The following is a 15,435-nucleotide window of genomic DNA, read 5'->3' as shown; positions in this document are numbered from 1 at the left end:
CTACTGACAGTATTGTTTTTAACGTAACCCATGTGAAAGGAAGGAAGGAACTGTTTTATTAACGACGCACTCAAGACATTATATTTACGGTTATATGGCGTCGGACATACGGGGAAGGACCACAAAGATATTGAGGGAGGAAACCCACTGTCGCCACTTCACGGGCTACTCTTTTCGATTAGCAACAAAGGTTCTTTTATATGTACCATTCCATACAGAGGATAGCACATATTACAGCCTTTGATATACCAGTCGTGGTGTACTGGCTGGAGCGAGAAATAGCCCAGTGGGTCTACTGACAGGGATTGACCCCAAACCGACCGCGCGAGCACTTTACCACTGGGTTACGTCCGAGAGAGAGAGAGAGAGAGAGAGAGAGAGAGAGAGAGAGAGAGAGAGAGAGAGAGAGAGAGAGAGAGAGAGAGAGAGAGACCCAGTCCTAGAGAGGGGGATAGGGAGGGAGGGGTAGAGGGAGAGGGAGAGAGAAATAACAAAGAAATATGCTACAGGTAAATCCTTCACTCAACCTGATTACCTGCACTTGACGACGATAAGACCGGTCTCGGTGGCGTCGTGGTAGGCCATCGGTCTACAGGCTGGTAGTACTGGGTTCGGATCCCAGTCGAGGCATGGGATTTTTAATCCAGATACCGACTCCAATTCCTGAGTGAGTGCTCCGCAAGGCTCAATGGGTAGGTGTAAACCACTTACACCGACCAGTGATCCATAACTGGTTCAACAAAGGCCATGGTTTGTGCTATCCTGCCTGTGGGAAGCGCAAATAAAAAATCCCTTGCTGCTAATCGGAAGAGTAGCCCATGTAGTGGCGACAGCGGGTTTCCTCTCAAAATCTGTGTGGTCCTTAACCATATGTCTGACGCCATATAACCATAAATAAAATGTGTTGAGTGCGTCGTTAAATAAAACATTTCTTTCTTTGACGACGATAATGTACTTTTTGTCGGAATTTATACAAATAAAGAACTGGGTTTTTTTCATGTGGATTGTGAGCCCCACACCAACCCACACCCTCAACCCTACCACCACCGCAACAGTCTTCTTTTGGTTCAGTATACGAAATGGACTGAACATTTATGAAAATAAACACCCAGCGAAACTCACTTGGGGTTTTGTTCAAATGAATTATGGGACACACACTCATAGTCTAAAATATATTGGCAGAACCCCCAAAAGAGAAAGGGAAACAATAGCCATATAAAAGTAATAATACTGAAAAACGAAATAATATTTTTAAAATCCAAATGCAAATACATGTATACAATTTATAATCTGGAATAATAGTTTTAACACGCATAAACAACTTTTAGAGGCATATCCAAGACATTAAATGCTCAATTATGGACACCACGAGAATGGAATTTGTAATTTTAGTTTTTCATTAATTTGTCATTGCTTTCAATAAGCTCTACAAAGATTTGATTTCCATTACTATACCGAGTGTAATAACATTAATCCGTCAAACCAAATGTATCTTAAATAACAAGTAATGTTAACTATTAGCAGGGATTTACCGGACGCACAAAACTTGCGTATAGGACGCACTAAAACTTAACTGGACCCGCAAAAATAGAGATACTGCGTCCCGTGGGACGCATAAAATATTTGACATTTTCAGTAACCCTGTCCACTATCAAAGATCGATCATTCTGTGTAACACACTATTTCTTTTCTACCTATAAACTGCGTATTCAAATGGGGATTCCCCATATCGAAAACAAAAAGTTTTAATCTCTGGGAACACTGCGTCTTTATCATTTGCTGCGCTTAATCGGGTAAAGTTGGTAATTTCCGGAAAGAGATCGCGGATTTGCGATCATTCGGAACTTCTCGTCAACAGGCCAAACACAATCGGAAATTCCCGGGCGAATAAAACAATTTGGTTAAATGTTCTGATTTGCATTAACAAACAAGTAGCACGATTCATAAATAACACATGGTATTGTGAGTGTCATTTAGCTTGCAGGAAATGGTTCAAATAATTATACAGATCAAAGTGAAATGTTTATTTTGAAAGAATAAACAATGAATACCGACATTGATTTCCCGAAAAGAAAAACAACCACAGCTTGTTAAATTTACTTTAATGAAACATATAGCATGGGCGGATCCAAGGGGGGGGGGGGGGGGGGGGGGGGGGGGGGGGGGGACCAGGGGGGACGCGTCCCCCCCCCAAATTGTTCAAGTGCCCTCAAAATGTCCAAGTGCCCTTTTTGTTTGTAGAATTTTTTTTTTTTAAGTAAACAATAATTATATTGTAGATAAATGAAATCAAGATTTTCGTGTACATGCGCAAGCTTGCAGATATGTGTCTGTGTTATTGAGTCTCAATGGGGCCCCATTGAGGTTCTAACGCGAGTGACGCCAATTTGCTTCATTATTGCTAGTATATTATGACGTAGAACTGTAGGAATTCATATTAATTGTAAATATCAAAACTTGTAGTAAGGTGCCCTTTTGACGAGTCAATGTGCCCTTCTTTTTTGGTCCCCCCCCCTAAAAATATTTCCTGGATCCGCCCATGTATAGTATACACGTGATTTGTTGTCTGCAGCTCTCTGTCGTTTGTGTGGTTTTGGGACCCTTTGTTTTCAGGTTGGGACCCCAGAAAAGAAAGAGGTGAGTCCAAGGGACCCCCATTTCAGAAAAACAAGGTAAATCCCTGAACTATTAGTATTTTTTTTTTTTACACTTTTAATACATAGGGACTTAATTCCATGTTACACGTATATATACTCTATTCCATGTTGAAACTTAAAATACCATAAAAATAAATGACGTTTTGTACATGATATACAACATATACAGAGAAAGAAAATAAGGGAACTCTTAGTATTGAATACTATTATCGTCCTAATGTCTGTATAAAGTACGAAGATGTACTGTGGGAGTCACTGAATGACAGTAATGTAAGACTGGGTGACAGTAATGTGAGACTGGGTGACAGTAACACAGTTAACTTCCTAACACAATAGATGAGAGTTTTTGTTGCTGTCACTATCTCCTGTAAGTGTTGGGGGTGATCCCTTATTTCTTTCAATCGGTACATATTGCCAAACAGGGCATACACTGTAATACACAACAAACAACAATTCAAAGTAATATTTATAATTTATTTCACCTTACAAATTGCAAAAAGTGAAGCAAGTATAGTGTAGAAGTAAATAAACCAAGTGTAGATAACTTAAGATAAACCCATCTTAAATTGTTAATTAAATTGGATGACATGTCAGAGGGAACATGTAATTAAATACTTACTCAATATTGTACATGAACAAAATTATTACTTAAAATTATTTTTTATTCTTTATCAGATTTTAAAACAATTTCATGTATTTTTCATAATTATTTTGTTAATTTGTCGTTATTTTATTGATTGTTTTGCATTGTACTTCTCAATTATAATCATCTAACTGTAACGTTATTTTCCTGTTGCGTATTGATTTAATTTTAAAATTCGAAATAAAGATGTATGAAAAATGTAAAATATGAATATCATTTTGTGTTAACAGAGCATGTAAATCAGAAAGTTCACATTTACTTATTACTTTGTCATCTACAGCTGTCTTTAAGAGTAAATGTATATTAGTACATAACAGCTCTGCTATCAACATCATGAACCACTTGGGTTAAAATCTCTTTCATACCAAAGTTATCATCTTGTAACAAAACAAAACCTGGATCACTGTCATTGTATTTCTCTGAATCAGATGGAGGCTTTTAGCACAGTTATGCAGCATTACACAAACCGTAATAACTTTATGAATCTTAGAATGTTCCAAAAGGCACACATTCAACTTGCTTGAACTTTGTCCAGCTGTATATCTTCACTTCAGATGTACTTGGGTTCACAACCAGAGTGTACAGCAACTTATGTGCCATGTACCTGGAACAAAATGTTACAAATATGACATTTATGATAATAAGATATCTGGGTAATAACAGGTGGGTTTTTTTTTTTTTTTTGGGGGGGGGGGGGGGGGGGGTTGTTGTTTTTAAGAAAAAGAACAAATCATCTGCTTCATTAAGGTTAAAAAAGAAAGAAAAGAATTTGACAGCATGTCACAATATATGTTTATAGAGCACAATGATAGAACTTGTTATGTAGCTACATAGTTTTACTTTTATCAAATCTATGCTTTAATAATGGTGAAAAATGGTATCTTATGTTTAGTGGTTAATTTATCTTACCAACGCCATATTTTATGCTTTAAAATAATTACTTCAGCTAGTTCTCTCTCTCTGCAGGGCGTAGCATGATCTGGACCTGGGGGGGGGGGGGGGGGGGGGGGGGGGGGGGGGTGGTTTCGAATATGAACCAAGTGGACCTTTTTCCCAAAAAAAATGTGCACCCGAAACTCCATATTTATAAACCTGTATGTTTTAGTACTGAAAGCGGACCATTTTTTTTGGGGTGTGTGTGTGTGTGTTCACCCGAAGCCCCCGAATTCCTCCCGCCCCAGGTCTCTCTCTCTCTCTCTCTCTCTCTCTCTCTCTCTCTGCTATCTATATACACAGTTTTACACGCACACACACACACACACACACACACACACACTGTCTGCAGTACCTGCACATTGACAGAATGACATTTGATACATCCATATTCGTTTTGTGGTTTAGCACCCACACACACACACACACACACACACACACACACACACACACTGTCTGCAGTACCTGCACATTGACAGAATGACATTTGATACATCCATATTCGTTTTGTGGTTTAGCACCTGCTGAAGAGTGTTGTCAGTCCATCTCACCAAATTGTTGACTGATGCATGTCTATAACATAAAATGAACCAATACATAAATAAGTGAGTCAACGAATCAATGAAAGTAGCTTATATAATTATTATATATCTTGCACATGTTTTCAATAAAAATAAAATTAAACTGCTTGTTTCAGTTTCGAAAACTATGTTCCACTAAAAGGGTAGCCTACACTACAGTACTGTGCATGGCCATTTCAATCATCCGGTGGTTTAATATTATTTACGCTGACAATTTAGTGAAAATCTAAAACTTTATTTGCTTACCTTAGGCTAGTTGTTTGACAAGCCGTTGTTTATCTTCCCAGGCATACCCACCCCAATAAAGACATACAGATTAATTTCTATATTTCCATTTTTGTATGTTCCCCAAATAACCTTCCCATTTTTGGATAAGTTGTCGACGTGTTTTCGTGAACAACATACATGTATGACGTAATCAAAATTCGTGCTTACGTTGTTTGAAGTTAAAAAGAAATAGGAAGTACAATGCCAATGGGAGGGTTTTTGATGGGGGACGGTTTTCGATAGGTTACATTAAAAGATTGAAGACAATGCATGGCGATGTGGCAAATACAAACAGACTGAATTTAATATGTAATAATTATTACATAACAACAAGTTCCTCACCGATCAGTTACCGTAGACATATTGAAAGTGTTGCAAACTTGTACTTTTGTAGATTTTTGACAGCGATGTTAACACGCCCAACCGACTGGACACTTCGATGTTTCCTGATATTTCATCTGTGATCTTCAGAATATCTTGTTGTTCAAATTTAAATTCTTCATGTTTTTCCACATTATAAAACGTGTCAAATTGCTTTGTTCGATCAAGAAATAACCAGTTTTGTCGACATATTTGCCTGTTTCTGAATCGCAACACACCAGCGCGGCCATTTTCCTTTCAGACTTATCCGGCGGATAGGATACGGAGAAAATGTAGCGAATAGCGTTATTCGCGTTTTGGCTGTTCGGGGAGCTCTATCCTGCCGTCATGCATACCAAATTTCCTAACTTATCCGGCGGATAGGCACTATTCCCGGATAGTGGACTTATCCGCCCCTCATGCATACGGCCCCAGATGACCAGTTTTTATTTTAATGTGGCAAATCATTGTATTAATAGAGCTAATTTTGAATTTCAATGACGTCCGTATTCCAATGACGTCACTTTGCATATCCTTACAATAAGGTCTCACTACACAGTTGAATTCTGGGTGAGAGTTGATCGATGACGATCCACTATAGTTCCTAATTGTGACACATGTTATGGTTCACATATTCACTTCTAGGAAATGGTGAAGAATTAAAACAATATGTATGTTTAATGGTAAGCCTTCTGGCTGTATTTTGCCCATGTCATTTTGTAATATTTTACATCGGCCTTTTGGGACATGGGTATATAGCGCAAGTGACAGCCGGAGTGAATCGGTTAATGAACCACCTGTTCCGACCGGTACTACAGCTAGATGCGGTCATATAGCAAAAAACTGAGACAGAAATGTTCTCAATTTTGGAGTGAAAATAAATGCTTATGTGTGTTCGCAATAGTGTATGTTGTTAGTGACAACGAGAACCCGTTCTATTGGCAATCTTCGTTTGAAGTTGGGCAATTTAACATGGGTTTCAATGGCAGATGACATCTGTGTAGTGAAACCTAACCATAAACGTAACAGTGTTTTGGAAAGAAAAAAAAAAGAAAAAAAAAATAATAATAATACTAGTAATAATAATAAAATACTATTTTTGTGACCAATTTAATAACAATCGGCTTAGAAATAAACAACTTGTATTAAATTCCACAGCATGAGCAAAAAAAATAAAGGCATTCCCTGTGGCACGAATATATACCATCGACGTCCTAAACTGCGTTCACATAACGACAAAAACACGAATACGATATTTACGGAAATACTATTCTACATTTTTCTGCTACAATACGTGAAACAAAATAAATTGCAATTAAGTAATGTAAAAAATCAACAATGTGGACGTAAAACAAATCCATTCTAATAAATAAAAGTGAAACACCCTCCGTTAAACAGGAAAGGGTGCGACGTTTTTAACTGCGTTCAGGAGCATGCGTTTGCAAAAAGTATCGTACTGCGCATGTGCGGTTCGTCATTTTCCATTTTTAAGGCAACTACATGAAAATATATATGTTTTTTAATTATGCACATTTGCCGAACAGTTAATTTATTAATTTTTTTAAAGGAAAAATTCAATTTATTAAGCGTTCTGGTCCGGTCCGCGTTTTATCAACACACATCGCTCACACTTGATGTCAATACTGATAGGAATTACGTTCATACCTGCGAATAATTTGTAAAATATCATCTTTTTTTTTCATGAATCGATTCTAAATTAACACAATTTATATACTCAAAATTATTTACAACTGTTATGAATGGATTATTAATACTATTAACTATAATAGAGGCACAAAAATGTTGCATACCTTATGCAGATCGAATATAATAATTGAACACAAATTCAAACAACAGGGGTCTTAAAAATCGTAAAAATTAAATTCTTTGGCCTTGTTGATCTGGCACGTGTGAGGTCATGTGACACGCACTGAATGTTAATTCATCTTTCTCCATTTTAAGTCAATTTCTATGAGTCATGTGGACCCGATATCGGTAATTTTAAGGAATAAACAATAACGACAGTACAATTTATGGTTTTAGGGGTTTGTAAAGTTTTTTATTTAGATACTTACTTTTCTCAACTTTATTGTTTATAAAAATGTTCCTAAACTCTTAAGAAAACCTCATAAATGAACGGACATGCCGATGACAACAAATCGGATGAAAACAAAATGAACGGAATTTGAAGCATAACGCAGTTAGGGACGTTGACGATACTTCACAACGGTGACAGATTCTGTTAATCTAGCACCGGGGTGCTAGATATTTTTTTCTAGCACCGTGCAAAAGCTGGCTAATTCAGTCCAGTGGGCAAGAAAATAGTATAAGATATTTAGGTCCTACCTTTTTGTGCAGAACAGTACCCGATCCAAAATCCAACAATGAAAATGCAAGTAAGTTTTCCGTCTTGTACCTTTGCCATTTGGTTGCTTCGCTACATGAAGAACTACATTTGAGTAAGATCTGAATATTATGATAATAGGTAATATGCTCAAGTATGCTCTCTTTTTTTTCCACCAACTGATACTTTCGTGTGAGGTAGGCTTTGACGTTACGAAAATGGTTACTGTTTGAGACCAAGACCGACTTCGGGCCAGCTACGCGGATAAAGCACGTAGGGCCTAGTGATTTTGACGCTCGAAATCCCCGCGATCACCTGATCACGTGACTATTTCTGACGAAGAGAAAGTTCAAGGCCGCTACCAGATTTGATCATGGATAAACTGGCAATATTGTGTAATTAACGTCACAAGTATTGCGGACAAGGGAAGGTAAGGTAAAATTAGAACAACATGTTAGATAATTCATCACTATTAAACAGACACTGCATTTATACATATGTTTGTTGTTAAGGTCGGCGAAGGTCACATTGTGCACCCTTGTTTTGGCTTCGGACACAATTTAAATAACATATCCAACAGTAAATTTTTTGATATGATATTAATGACAAACGGTACTTTTTATTTCTTTCAACTTTTAAAACGTAAAATTAATATTTTGTCCAGAATTATACACACACCAGGGGCGTGCGCAGGACATTTTGCAGGGGGGGGGGTCGAGGTGACTCGAAGCCCGACACCGCGAGCGCCGCAGGCGCGAAGCCCGTGGCGGGGGGTCTGGGATGATATGAAATTTTGTTTCACCTTGAACGGGGGGGGGGGGGGGGGGGGGGGTTAAAAAGCTAAGACTTTCAAACGTTCCAGCATGCTTGTTAATACTATCACTAACCCTAAACCTAACTTAAGCCTAAATTAACTGAATGCTGGAACGATCGGAAGTCTTGCCAAAACTTTTATTTTGGCCATTCGTCTGACTGTGTGCAGTTTAACGACAGATTCTTAACGACAATATATACATCGAAGACTGATTAAATGAGTCGGTAAATTCCATTACATTGGAGGGAAAGTGATTCTTAAAATCTTACCTTCGTAGAATTTATATATCAGTTGAATTTTTATGGATTTCGGCAAAACTTCACTTTCAATACCATGTGACGGTTTCGCAGGAAAACACAGATTTTACGTCAATCGTAGGCTCCGCATAGTTGTCATCGCTGTTAACACGTGTCAACAGAAGTATATGTTTGCTATGATTATAATTCATTTGGAGGAGACAATTATTTTAACTAATTTTAATGCTAACTATACAAAAACGTTACACATCGAAACAAATTATGTTGTCTAACCTAATGGCGTCCAAGCAAATTTGGGCCCGCGGTTTTTGAACCGCGAAACATGATTGGTCCAGCGCGGTTGTCAATCACGCAGTACGGAGGGGTCAATTGAGCTAATTTCAAATTTGAATGACGTCAGTATTCCAATGACGTCACTTTGCATGTCCTTACAATAACTATAAACTGGGTACATGACGTTTCCGTTTGAAGAACATTGGGAAAATCCCAATGCAAAGTTGCTATTGAAAATGTCTTGTTTGAACTTTATTAATGCACCTGAATGTCTTTGAAAAAAATCTTGTTGTTCAAAAATTGTACCTTCACAAAAATAACATATTGGCAAATATTTTACAGACTGTCCAGCTATCCTACTTTTTCGTACTTTTTGGTCTGTCCTATTTTTCGTACTTTTTCTTCAGAATACTTAGTTTTCCTACTTTTGTCCTACATTTTCTACATTTTCATTCCTAATTGTGTCCAGCTTTTTCAAAAGAGTGTGCTAGACGGGAGAGACTAAATCGTAGGCCCTGAGAGTCGTCAGCCAGTGAGCGTCTACTGAATATTCATGATCAAACGGTTGATCGACATCGAGATTTTACGACATCGAGTAATGTTCTGGTGTATACATATATAAATTATTCCAACTGTAGATATTAATGTAACAAGTATTTAATAATATACAGTGTGCTTAATAAATTGTGTAATTGAATGTTACGTAGCGTATATCAATGTCGTTGTTTGTTGTTTTCCTGCTCTTCTTCTGTGGGATAATCCCGCCGATATTTTGATGAATTTTACACCAGTGGTTACGGTTATCTAAACGTCAAAATTGTAATGCACGTCTGTACAACTTAATTTCATAAACAAATAAACAAACAACAACAACAAAAATCATTCAACAACTACAGAATGTATAATTTAAAATAATTACTGTATAAATGAGTACAGGTCAAACTGATTACAAAAACAATGTTGTCCACTACTGTTAATTATAATTATTTAATTATTTGTAATAACAATTGTCCTAAATAAAAATAATAACAACAACAACACAACAGTAGTTACGGTAGGTTTTTGGAAAATTATAAATTTAAGATTTCAGTAGGTTGGATTATAAATACATTATCTCATTACCAAGTACACATGAAGTCATCCACTGATGTAGTGTAACAAATTACACACTTCTTGGCTAATGTCTATTTCCTCAAAGTAAAAGTCTACTTTTGTAGACACAAAATTAATCAATTATCTAAGTGATCAGAGTAGATTTCTGTTTCTTTATTTTTTTAAATATGATTTTTATTAAATAGATTTGAATAAAGTACCACTGAAGGTTCATTTACCTTTAATATAGATATACATACATGTATACATACATGTATACATACATACACACATACATACATACACACACACATACATACACACACACACACACACATACATACGTGACAGTGTGAGTGTGTGTGTGTGTGTAACCGGCCTCGGTGGCGCAGTGGTTAAGCCATCTGACTACAGGCTGGTAGATACAGTGTTCGCAACCCCGTACCGGCTCTAGCCCATAGCAAGTTCTTAAGGACTCAATGCATAGGTGTAAGGCTACTACACCCTCTTCTCTCTCCCTAACCACTAACCAACTAACAACTAACCCACTGTCCTGGACAGACAGCCCAGATAACTGAGGTGCGTGCCCAAGACAGTGTGCTTGAACCTTAATTGGATATAAGCACGGAAATAAGCTGAAATAAATGTGTGCGTGTGTGAAATACATATGTATAAGTAAACACTTTTTTTTTTTTTTTAATGACACCACTAGAGCACATTGATTCATTGGATGTCAAACATTTGGTAATTCTGACATAGTCTTAGAGAGGAAACCCACTATATTTTTTCATTAGTAGCAGGTAATCTTTTATATGCACCATACCACAGCTTTTGATATACATGTACCAGTGGTAGTGCACTGGCTGTAATAAGAAATAGCACAATGGTCCAATAAAAATGGACCGATCCTAGACCGACCATGCTTTACCAGTGGGCTACGTCCGGCCCCTCCAATTTATGTAGACACTGAAAATTAAATATGAATATGAATTATTCATCAACTATCTAACTGATCAGGGTAGATTTCCATTTTATTACATATGTGCATTTACATTTCCATTAAAATTATATTATTATTTTTTTAAGTGGATGTGAATAATCTTACTGTATGTTTACTACCGATGTCAGTGGTAGTTTCAGAAAAACAGACATGTAACATTTCAGAAGGGTGGATTTTATGATACTTACATGTATCTACTGAGGATACATGGATATCATCCACCGAGGGTAGTTTTCCTTTAATATGTTATATTACATTACACATATGTTGGCTAATGTATATTTCAGCTACGTAAACACCGTTTAATGTAGACATGACAATTCAATATGAATGTGATGGCTTAATCTATTATTTAACTGATCAGGGTAGATTTTCTTTTCATGTGTGAAAGTTTGATTTTTTTTTTGAATTTTTTTTGTAACAAGATGTCAATAATCTTACTGCATATTTACTATCCATGTCAGGAGTGGTTTTCAGAAAAGATGACTCTTAAAATTTCAAAAGCGTGGATTTCACCATACATGTACTTAACTACCGAAGGTATATGGACATCATCCACCGAGGGTAGTTTTCCTTTAATATGTTATATTACATTACACATATGTTGGCTAATGTATATTTCAGCTACGTAAACACTGTTTAATGTAGACATGACAATTCAATATGAATGTGATGGCTTAATCTATTATTTAACAGATCAGTGTAGATTTTCTTTTCATGTGTAAAAGTTTGAATTTTTTTTTTTGTAACAAGATGTCAATAATCTTACTGCATATTTACTATCCATGTCAGGAGTGGTTTTTAGAAAAACAGACACGTAACATTTGAAAAGGGTGGATTTTATGATACTGATGATACTCTGTGAAAGCATGAACATTGGCAAATGGTTAGATTAACCCAATACAAGGATATTTAGTCCAGGGCCCACTGGAAATTGCACCCTGTATGGCTGCCATCTTGAAATCCAAGATGGCCACCATTGTGGACCTGTTTTGTTTAATATCTCCTTAACTAATACACATATCGAGAGAGTTGAAATGCCTATACCCACATGTTAGGAGACTAGGAATCCAGTGGTGACAGAAGTGTTTGCAAATTGTGGCTGCCATCTTGAAATCAAAGATGGTCGCCGTCCACATGCTATTTTGCCAATCTGATTAACAGCTCTACTGGGTCTGACAGTAGATCTAACAGCATTGCGTGGACTCTTATGTCCAGGTGACATTTCATCTATAAATAACAATTTAAATATCGACCAATTACACTTCGCCTTTTATTCGGGAACATACAAATTCTAAAAATATTGGGCGAGACTATTTATGTAATAGGCGACCTTGTTGGTCTATTTCAACACTGAAAAAACAGGGGGGAAAGTGCAGTAATAAACTCTGGATTGTATACTAGTACAAACAGATTTTATGGCTATACCATCACAGCGGTTTTTTTTGTCTTGAAACGAATTTTATATAAAATTTTATATTGAAATTAGTTTTCAGCATACTTCGTAATTCACCCGAATCATTTCATATACCCTCGGCATAATCCCGAATGTTTTCAAATTCTTTTCAAATCACTGGCATGATTTTGCAAGTAAGGTTTTGATTGGTCGAATGAAAGGTCAACTGGACCTCATCCAACGGGCTGCTGTTAGATCCACATGTAATAGTGGAGCTAATTTTAATTAGATTGCTATTTTGCTCAATATCTCATTTAGTAGAAAAGATATCGTTACAGATTTAACACCTAGACTGACATATCAGGGGTCTAAGCATCCAATGGTGACATTGAATATATGGCTGTCATCTTGAAATCCAAGATGGCCTCATCCACAAGCTATTTTACTCAATATCTCATAAAATATAAAATATATCAATACAGTTTTAACACCTATAATAACATTAATCATCGGCTATTGTCACTATAGGTACTTGTGCGATCATACATCAAAATGACGAATCTTGCAATAATAGTGGTCATCCTGTTCTGTTATAAAGACAGGCTGCAGGTTCTGAAATCAAGTCTTAAATGAGTGGCAAGCAGTGTGGACCATACCACTAACAAGTCAGCAGGTGTGCAGGCAGAATTAATGGAATTTTCTGTAAGGAGACTGGAATTTTAGGTGATGGTAAAGATCTTGTCACAAAGGTAGTGTTGGACAGCTCATTATTTTATATAACGCAACTGACAGAAACTAGCGGACACTTATAAACAATGGGGAATGGGGAAAGCTAACGAAACATGAGTGGCACCCAGAGGCATCAATGGCTTCACTATTATGTTTATTTCCCGCGAAAACATATCAGACTAGTTTATGACATGGGGCGTGGCTTACGAAAAAGGGCGTAGCTTAAAATCGCATTTCGCGAGATGTTACATCCTGGTGGCTACGATTAAGTATTTCCCTTCCATCGCTGGCAAGAGGTGTTATTTAGCTCAGTCGGTTGAGTGCTCGCTTGAGGTGCTTCTATCGAAGGATCGAACCACCTCAGTGGATCCATTTAGCTAATTGTTTTTTTCTCGTTCCAACCAGTGCGCCAAATCTGGTCAAAGGCCGTGGTAAGTGCTATCCTGTCTGTGGGGAAAGTGCATGTAAAAGATTCCTTGCTGCATTAGGAAACATGTAGTTGTAGCGGATGTCGTCTGATGACTATGTGTCAAAATTACCGAATGTTTGACATTCAGTTGCCGACTATTAATTAATCAATGTGCTCTAGTGGTGTCGTTAAACAAGAAACCTTTCCATTCCCTGGATAAGTTGCAGGGATTTAAATACTAACAATATCGGACTGGACTGTTCTGTTGTTAAAGGAACGCTTTTAACGACGGGGACTCATTCGGACGTTATTCAGGTTCCATTCAAAAAGAATCCGCGTCACATATTCTTACGTCATTTGAATATCTAGTAATGGAGGACAGGAATTAAAATTGTGTGTTCGGTTTACAAAAAAACCACGTTGTATTAAGCTTGAGACTATAAGATAACGAGATTATTACCCGTGTGTGTTTCGGTATCGTCAATATCATATATACTAGTATTAGGAATAAAATAAAATATTATGCCTGCAGAGATACTAGTTTGTGTGTGTGTGTGTGTGTGTGTGTGTGTGTGTGTGTGTGTGTGTATATATATATTAGTAGCAAGGGATCTTTTATATGCACCATCCCACAGACAGATTAGCAAATACCACGGCGTTTGATATACCAGTCACGGTGCACTGGCCGGAAAGAGAAATAGCCCAATAGGCCCACCGACAGAGATCGATTCTAGGCCGACAAGCCCGTGCGCGTTACCACTGAGTTACGTCCCGCCCCTATTTTGACCACTGATATACATGCACATGTATATTAATGTAATTATATTTAGATTCCATCAGTCATTCATGGTTGGTTTATCTTCTACATTACACATAATTATTTTGACATACAATAACGATCGCAAATGCAATTTCATCTGTCAGAATTTAGTGCGTAACTTTTCACAATCGTAGCATCATAACAGCGGGGTCAGCTATTATATTAATGGCGCTATGTCAAAGCTGAATTGAATATTTCATTATTTTCACATATATTTGTAATAAATAACTACAAATTAAAGGGACAGTCCCGAGTTTGTTGCAGTTATTAAGATACTATCTACTAACAGACCTTTTTAATGACTGTAATTATTAGTGGTTCTATATTAAACGTGATTCTGATCGTTCTATTATTTGTACTAGGTTAAATTTCATTTTATTTTCTAAAATATGTTTGTTTTTTCGTACATACGTAATTATTTGAAGAAAAAAAATCCAGTTTTTGAGCTTCTAACACATATTAAAACGACCAGAAACACACTGAATATACAGACACTGATATTCTAAACAAGAAAATATATTTAATGCGTATGCGAAACATCTTACAATGCAGGAAACTCAGGACAGTCCCTTTAATCGACCCCATGCATAAACTTTATTAACTCTACAATAATAATTTTTAAAAAGTATTGCCGTGGACAACAAATGGGGTTTCCCCGAATAATTTGTGGCTAAATATAGCATGGCCACTATGTTTGTTTCTTCGGTCAGTTAACCACAAAGAATTCTGGGTAAACTTAGTGTGCTGAATGTGTACGCATTAAATAGTGATGCCACTAGTTAATGTGACACACTCAAGATTTTCTCAAATAATTGTTGTCTACTAGTAAATGGAATTATTTGGTTGTGCTTTTTATGGGC

General features: G+C 36.8%; 1 protein-coding gene across 1 annotated transcript in view; it reads right to left on the bottom strand.

Moving 5' to 3' along the window:
- Nucleotides 1-8,364, bottom strand: part of LOC121372965 (ephrin type-B receptor 3-like) — a 73,440-nt gene extending 65,076 nt beyond the window's left edge. Inside the window, exon 1 of the mRNA XM_041499407.1 lies at nt 7,788-8,364. The gene's annotated coding sequence lies outside the window, so the exon portion shown is untranslated. The remainder of the gene's footprint in view (nt 1-7,787) is intronic.
- Nucleotides 8,365-15,435: the final 7,071 nt, after the last annotated feature.

The sequence above is a fragment of the Gigantopelta aegis genome, chromosome 1, assembly GCF_016097555.1.
Source record: "Gigantopelta aegis isolate Gae_Host chromosome 1, Gae_host_genome, whole genome shotgun sequence".
Classification (NCBI taxonomy): Eukaryota; Metazoa; Mollusca; class Gastropoda; order Neomphalida; family Peltospiridae; genus Gigantopelta; species Gigantopelta aegis.
Note: the sequence above shows the minus strand (reverse complement) of the source record. Positions and strands in the feature narration are given on the sequence as shown.